A 7,962-nucleotide genomic window follows, 5' to 3' on the forward strand; every position below is an offset into this window, starting at 1 on the left:
CATTAACGTTGGGCTCTCAGCTCCCTAAGCACCACCCTGAAGATGGGAGCCGGGCTCTGAAGGGAATTAGGCCAGCCTCAGAGGATGGTTCTGCAGACAACCGGAGGGAGGCCGAGAACAGCCCCCACCCCAGCCTCTCCTCCTCTGCAGCCCACCCCTACCCCCCGGCCCCACCCCCAGACAAGGTCCAGAGTCTCCCAGGGGGTCTCCTTCAGGTCACTGCTGGAGTCAGGCAAGGACGACAGGGGGTGAAGAAGTTCTGAAGAGGAAGAGGACCCTCTAGGGCGGGTGCTGAGTCTAGAGGTAGTGCCATGCACAGCCTGGCAAAGGCGAACAGGAGAGTTCAGGACACTCTGTGCCATGAGAGAGACGGGAAGGGTAAACTAAGATCAGATCGTGTAGGGCCTTGAGCGCCAGCTGAGGAATGTGGACTTTACGGGGGAAGAGTAAGGGGTCGTGGTGGGCAAGTGCCGGGATTCAGACCCATTGCTTTGGTGCCTGCAAGGACTGGAGGGGTGGGGGACAGAGATTGGGGGTGGGGAGACCCCTGCTGTGAGGCTAGCAACAGGCAATGAGACCCAGTGAGGACCCCCACCCAAGGTCACCCAGCACAGCTAGACAGCATGGCACTCCATGTGGGGGCCGGGACAGGTGCAGCCCCCGTCTGGTTCAGGGGCTCTATGAGTATCTGGGGGCGGGGGGAGCGACACGAGGGTGCCCCAGAGGCAAGGTGGAGCAATAGCCCATTGGCTGTTGGAGGCTGCCTTCCAGGGCCTCTTAACCAATATTTCAACTATTAGAAACAGGTTGCAGCGCCTGCAGCACAGGACAGGAGTGGCCTGGTGGGCGAGACCTTCCCCTGCCCCAGGACGCCTCCCTTTAGGGCTAAGTTATCTGCAGATATTTGGGGGTTGGTAATGAGTATTCATTAAACCAAGTACTACTAAAATTCTCCTTATCCTACCCCTCGGGCTGGGCAGCAGTTGTTTGCCCATTTTTTTTACCGGTGAGAAAAATGAGGCTCAAAGGGAAGTCACTTTTCCTAGACCCACACAGCTAGTGACAGCACTGAAGCCAGGGACGCGGAGAGGGCAGGACAGCCATTCACAATTCGGGAAGGCAAAGTAGTGCAGTGGTTACAAGTGTAAATTACTGGGGTCTGATGGGCTGGGGATCGAATCCACGCTCGGCCTGGCCTGCCTACTATGGGGCAACCTCCTGGAGTTTCTCATTTGTCGATGGGTTAATAATACCAACTCACAGGAAGTGAAGGCCAGGGGAAGGGGAGGCCAGGGAGGAGAATATATGTACAGGGTTCCACTGGGAACCCAGGTCGGGGGGCACATGGTTGCTGTTGTTGCTGCCGGAGGCCACCGAGTGGACAGAGGGGCAGAGGCTGATTCCCGCTCTGTTTGCTTCTTGGATGCACCTTCCCAGAGGTGCTAGCAAGCAGCTGGCGCCCCAGACCCCTTGAGGGGGTTAGGCAGTAGGGCGGGCAAGTCAGGGCGTTGAGCAGGTGGTGGGATGTTAAAAGGCTGGGAGTTCATCAGGGCAGGTTTGTTAGGCTCTCCTGGCAGGCCCCTCTCATTGGGCCCTGCTAATGAGCTTCCACTGGATTATCCGCTCCCACCTCCGCTCCGTTTACTCTGTCAAATCGAGTTTGCATTTTAAATGGGAATTTGACAAGACGGGCAATTTGTCTGCTGACGAGGTTAATGGGTGTTAGCCCTGCAGACTGTGGAGGGAGAACCCAGGCCCCAGCACGGCCTGGCCTCTGCCCAGATCAGTGACCCCGGCTGCTGCTCCTCCCGGCACCGCAGCCACTCGGGGCCTCCCGGTGGCCAGAGGCTATCCCTAGATGTCTGGCTCACCACCTCCAGGCAGTCTTCCCAAAAGCACTGTGCCCTACTGCTCAGGCTGGTGACATTCTCCTCCTCCTAGATCCAGACAGGGCTCCCAAGGGCTGGGCCATGTCACCCCCTCTCAGACCCAGGTTCCCAGGGCAGTGCCAGATTTTCCCTCACAGTTGGGCTCTCAAGGGCTGGGCAGTGCCACCTCCTTCCTGCTCCCCCTCCCACTGACCTCTCCCAAATGTGACTTGAAATGGAGCCAGGAGGGCTGGGATCGCCACATCCCGAGTCCCAGGGCTAGGATATGGACTGGTTGGCAAAAAAAAAAAAAAAAAAAAAGATTGCAAAGCCATCACCTCCAAGCTTGGGACCCCATGTAGACCAAGCCCCAGTGTTGGGGCTCACAGGGGAGCGGAAGAACCCTGCTGAGACTTCCCGATTGGGGCCCAAGTCCACCTCCCCCACATGGGACCCTTCGTTGAGCCACCTCCTCCGAGGCTGAGCAAGAGCCCGGGTTCCTGGGACCCCAGCCCGAGCCAAGAGCAGCACCAGGCCAGGGTGGGCTCAGGCCGTGGAAGATGCCTCGGCTGCCCCTCCTCCTGAGGACCCAGCGCCCTTCCCCGCCCCAGCTAATGTGCCACAATTACCTCCTAAGTGCCCAAACAAATGTGGCTGCTGGGGAAAGTGACACGGGCTCCAGGTGATGGATTCGTGCCATCGGGGAGCCGGGCGGAGCGGGCCCCGAGCGGGGGGGCAACACTAATATTGTATCAGCGTCGGCGCCGGCGCCACGAGCCGGTGATGAATATGTGTCACTTTACACGGCGCACACTCGGGGGCCTGGCTGCGCAGGCATGGAAAATAGAGTGTCTGGGATTAATGATATTGAAAATGATAGAGAGCAGATTGGAAATGGCTTCGCCCGCCCGACCCGCGGAGATGGAAACGTACCTCACAGCTATCTGCCCAGCCGGTCCCCACCTGCCCCCCCTCCACCAGCCACAGAGGCCCACGCAGGATAAGGACCCTGAGTCTTGTCCCCACCAGCAGCTCCTGGGGATGGCATATAGTTGGGGGGGGGGGATACACCTGTGAGCCAAGACATAGGACATGAAGGAAATCTCAGCTTCTGATTGACCTTTGACCTTGGTCCCAGATGAGCCTGACCCCAGTCACCCAGTGAACCTTGACCTTGGCCACAGACCAACTCCTGACCCCAGCTCCAGCTGAGCCCTGCCTCTGGCCACAGACTGAGTCTGCTGGAGCCCGCCAAGCCTCTCCCCAGACCACGAGGGCTGGGGCAGTGGAGCCGGGGAGGTGAGGAATGAGGTGGGAAGGTGTGGCTCACTCAACATAGGGCACCCGTGCTGGAGGGCAGCTAACAGGCCCGTCTGTTACTCCACGGTGTAGACTCCTGCGTCAGTAAGCAAGCAAACAGGTGTCTTCTCCACTGATGTCATCTTAGTAGTTAACTGTGTTGGTACATGTTTGTGGGTATGTGTGTTTATGGTACGTCTGTTCACAGATATACCTGTAGGGTGGTATCTGGTGGGTGCAGGGATATGGGTAATGGGGCTTGCTCCCCTGCATGCCTTGGTGTGTCCAGACATCCACGGGGGCTCCTGAGCGTGTATGTGAGTGTGCCTTATTTTAGGCCGCTCTGTACAGGGGTGTAAGGATGCCTGTGGTGTGTGCGTGTGCATCTGTGTGTCTGTGAAGGTGCATGTCTGGTTGCCACAGATGGAGGGGCTCTGGTGGGTGGGCTCTAGTAGAGGGAAATCCTTCGATGAGGCCCAACCCTGTTTACAGGTTAAATTCCTAGTACCAGGGCAAGATGCCTCTCCCTGTTGGAATGGAATCTAGCACACTGGGATTTCAAATTTGCCAGGTAGACAGCAAACCTGAGACCACCAGCCTGGCCTCATCCATCCCAATATCCATCCCAATCCAAACCAAGGTGAGGAGGATACATCTACATCAACATCATTCGTCCCATCATTCATTGGGCTCATCGTTGGTACTTACTGTCTTTGAAGAACAGAACAAACATGCAAGGTCCAGCCACCAGAGGAAACAGACACTAAAGGAGTAAACAGGTAAGTAAACAAATAATGACACAATGTAAAAAAGTGCCACAAAATAAATACTCAAAAGACTACAATAGAGTTAATGGAGTAACCCATCATTAGACGGGGCAGGTGGTCAGGGTTGGCTCCTCTGTGCAGATGACATCTGAGCTGAGGGAGGAATGCAACAGAGAGTGCAAAGGCTCTGGGCCTAGTCTGGGCCCTGTCAGAGAGAAGTCAGGGGAGCAGCAGGAGGGGATGGTGCTAGAACAGACTGGCCTCAGGAACCAGGGTGAGGAGTTTAGGGGTCGCTTCCAGTGAGATGTGGAGCCATCAGAAGGTTGAACCAAGAGAGTGATATGGTCACGTCTGCATTTTTACAAGAAATTAGAGGTGTTGAGAGTACAAGCAGGAAACCTTCTAGGAGGGGGGGTTCTGGTAGCATCTTAGGCCTGGGGTCCAAGTCCCCCCAGTACCATGAGCAGCTCCCACACATGCCATCATTAATACTACCACCAGCAGTAGCAGCAGGAAAGCCAACCGGTGTTTCATTGAGTCCCTCCTAGCAGCGTCTGGGCGCCCTGGGTTCCCTGTCCACACTCTCCCCAGTCCTGCCACACCAGCCCCACCTGTACCTCTCTTCCGCCTCACTCTCCATCCTATGGGGTCTCCCGGACAAGCTCCTTCTCCCAGACCACTGAGTCTTCCCAGCTTTGTTCTCATCCCAAGAACCAGTCCTGAGGAAGCCAAGAGCTCCTGTGAAGCTATGAATGAATGTAGGAGGGAGCTTCACTGGTGGCAAGAAGCCAGCTCCTGGAGACAGCCTCCACCGCCCCCCCACTCAGATACCAAGGGAGAGGCACAGATTACCCTACACCACCCCCCTCCTGCCAGAGGATCCCATAAAGCCTAGTACACAGTAAGGCCGGGGGTTCACCTCCCGGTCCACGTGTCCCCTTGGCTGGGAGCCACACGGGAGGAACCCCGGGTGTCTGGTTCGCCACTAGCACGGCGCTGGCACACACAGGTGCCTGTGGGAAGTGTGTGGAGGGACAGGACTTGCAGCAAGTGCCACTGGGTGGGGGGCAGAGCTGGGGGACCCGACTCCACCCCTAGACTCGGCCCCAGCCCCTCCTGCCTTGGCACCCGGAGCCCCATGGCAGCGGCTTTCTGTACTTGGGGGAGGGGGAAGGGGGGCTGTGAGCCCTCTGGGGGCTCCTCTCTCCCTCTCTGCTTCCCTCTCCGGCCTTCTGCGGGCTGCCTTCCTTCTTCTCTCCACGCCTCTCCCGGCTCCTTTCTCTCCCTCCTTCCCTGCCTCTCTCTCCCGGAGTCATTTGCGGAGCGGAGATGGCCTAGCCCATCTGGGAGCGAGCGCGGTGACGGAGGCGCAGGTAATAGCAAGTGGAGGAGAGAGACGGGGAAATTTATGACATTGAAAATGACTGAGGGAGAGAGTGTGTGCGTGTGTGAGTGTGCAGGAGCAGGGGGGGAGCCCTGCTGGCTGGCTCTCACACGCACTCCCAGCCCTGCTCCCCTCCCTCCAACCTTGCGGAGAGGACGGGAGCGGGCTGCCAGCCCCGGGAAAGACAGACGCGCAGACCGACCGACAGGCAGTGGGGAGGATACAGAGGGTGAACGGGAGGAGGGGAAGACGAGCAGGTGAGAGGAGCCAGATCGAGCCAGACGGGGCAGGTGGTCGTGTGGCTGCGGGGCCTGCCGGGCTCCCAGCCGGCGCCCCCTTCAGGGTGTCCCCGGGGCCTGGCAGCCGCCAGTCTGCAAGCTGAGTGAGACATTGTGGAAGGGAAGAGGCTGGGGTCGCAGGGCGGATCTCCTTCCTCCCAGCCCAGCTGTTTTGAAGGTGCTGGGGTGGGGGGAGCCAAGTAGACGGACTAGGTCTTGGAACCACCCCCTCTGGACCAGGAGGGAGGGGAATGGCCAGACCGACCTCCCCGCACCTTCTGGAAGTCAGGGGAGAACCTGTTTCCTTGGGGTGCTAAGCCCAGAGTCCACGCTGCCCTAGCCACCCCTACACCAGGGTGTTACTGAAGACAAGAGTAATTAGACATCCTTGAGAGAGCTGACCAATCCCCACCGTGACCCGTGGCCACCCCAGACCCCGCAGACTACACTCCACCCCCCTGTTCAGCCCCATTCTGCGGCCTCCTGGCCCTAATGCTGCTGAGTCCCCTCCTCGTCACCAAGTCTTAACCCAGGGCTGTTCTTTGCTCAGATTCCTTCCTCCTCTGGGTCTAAGTTTTCCCATCTGTAAAATGGGAATAATAACGCCTACCTGTGCCCATTCTCCTTGGGCCAGAGAAGCGATGCCAGGACTCAGGGTAGACTTTGGTCTAAGTCTTGAGATTCTTCTCCATTGGAGAACGTGGGTCGTCTTAACTCCCAGGAGCTCTCAGCAGCTCTGGCTGACTCTGTGGGTGAAGGTGAAAGAAAAGGAACCCCCCCCCCCGACACACACATACACATGCATACACATACACACACACACACATACACGCACACAGCCATCTCCTGAGAAGGCCGACATATCGGGTATTCAAAGGGCAGAACCCTGCATGCCTTGGCTCTGGAAGAAGGCTGAAGCCTAGAGAAGGTTGGGCCTTGCCCTCGACGTAAGCTGAGGACCGAGCCAAGCTGTGGTCTACTAGTCCTGACCATGCGCCAGGCCCCTGGTCCTGCCAAGTGTGGGCAGAACAGGTGGCTTAGGGTTCTTAGAGACCTCACCTCCCTCCCAGCAGCTTGACTGAGAATAGGGGCCCGAGGCCACTTTCCCCTCCACAGCTCTGCCCCTTTCTCCCTGCCAGCTTACCACTGAGGCCCCATCCTTCCCCTCTCTTCTCCTTTCTCCCCTGCCCTGCAGCCCTGTCCCTGACAGACTTCTTGGACTAACCCCTCCTAGCCCAGGGCATCTGAAGAGGTGACCGAATGCAGTAGTTGGAAGCACAAGCTTTCAACCCAAAAGGCCCCAGATCACAGCTCTGCCCCTTGGCTAGGTGACCTTAGGCTCTTCATTGAATGTTTCTGAGCTTTATTTCCTCATCTGGCAAACGGAGCTATAACGGTCTGGCTCCAGGATTCCATGGTAATCCACGGTGAGGGTCCCAGGAAATCACAGATACAAAGTGCCTAGCACAGAGGAGGTGCTCAGCAAATGCCAGGGTGCTGGCTTCAGTCCCTCTGGCACCACATCTGTGTCTTAGCTTTCTGCTGTCCTTGGAGGGATGAGGGTGAGAGCTTAGGATAGAGAGAAGAGGAAGGGCAGTGGCAGCAGCTTCAGAAGACTCTTGCTCACTTAGAAGTGACAAAGCCAGAGCTACAGGGGAGAGACGCAGGTGAGTCCCTAGAGGCACTTACCCTATTCTGAGAACCAGGAGGAAGCCACATTTCAAAGGGGCCGTCCAGTCTGTTCCAAGGCCCATATCCTCATCCTGCTCCAAGGCAGCAACGGCCACTGTCTGGGGAGCAGTGGGGGAGGTGAAGAGTTCACTGGGCCCATGGGCTGTGCTGGCCTCAGGCCTCCCACCCAGCCCCCTTGCCCTGGCCCGGCCCATTGTGGCCGCATAAAAGGTGACGGATGGTTAATGGGGGAGATAACAGGATTCATAAGGGAAATTTATCGGTCACTCTGGTGGTATAAATATGTTTATAGCAGACCAAGGGGAAATGAAGAAGCCCCAATAAATCATTGTGAAGCCACCAGCTACTAATAGGCGAGCGGTCGCGGGAACCCCAGCATTGGCGCTTGCAGACACCCCCTCTGGCAGCCCGATAATGGCATGGTAGGGCTGCAGACTTGTCAGGCCAGACGCCCGGCCCACGCCATGGTGGGAACAGGACCCAAGGGGCTGCCTCTGCTGGACCTGAGCTGTCCTGCCCACTATGCAGCTTGTCCCTTCTGTAACTCTGGGCTCATTCACACTGGCAGGGCTGAGGGAACCGGGCAGGGGTCACACTGGACCTCGTCTGGGAGGTCCTGTAGCGGAGGGGTTAAGGAAGCTCTGGAATCAGACCTGGCTTCAACCCTTGATGCT

General features: G+C 57.8%; 1 long non-coding RNA gene across 3 annotated transcripts in view; it reads right to left on the reverse strand.

The window, feature by feature from the left end:
- Positions 1–7,430, reverse strand: part of LOC140602140 (uncharacterized) — a 29,278-nt gene extending 21,848 nt beyond the window's left edge. Inside the window, exons 1-3 of one of the 3 annotated variants that reach the window (XR_012005135.1) lie at positions 7,286–7,430; positions 6,207–6,342; positions 3,876–3,930 (exon numbers count right to left, since the gene is read on the reverse strand). This is a non-coding gene — a long non-coding RNA (uncharacterized lncRNA). Of the gene's footprint in view, positions 1–3,875; positions 3,931–4,551; positions 4,674–6,206; positions 6,343–7,285 lie in introns of those variants that run through there. The other 2 variants (XR_012005134.1, XR_012005137.1) reach the window with 2 other exon arrangements.
- Between the last annotated feature and the right edge of the window lie 532 nt (positions 7,431–7,962).

Source organism: Canis lupus, chromosome 13 (assembly GCF_048164855.1).
Source record: "Canis lupus baileyi chromosome 13, mCanLup2.hap1, whole genome shotgun sequence".
Lineage (NCBI taxonomy): Eukaryota > Metazoa > Chordata > Mammalia > Carnivora > Canidae > Canis > Canis lupus.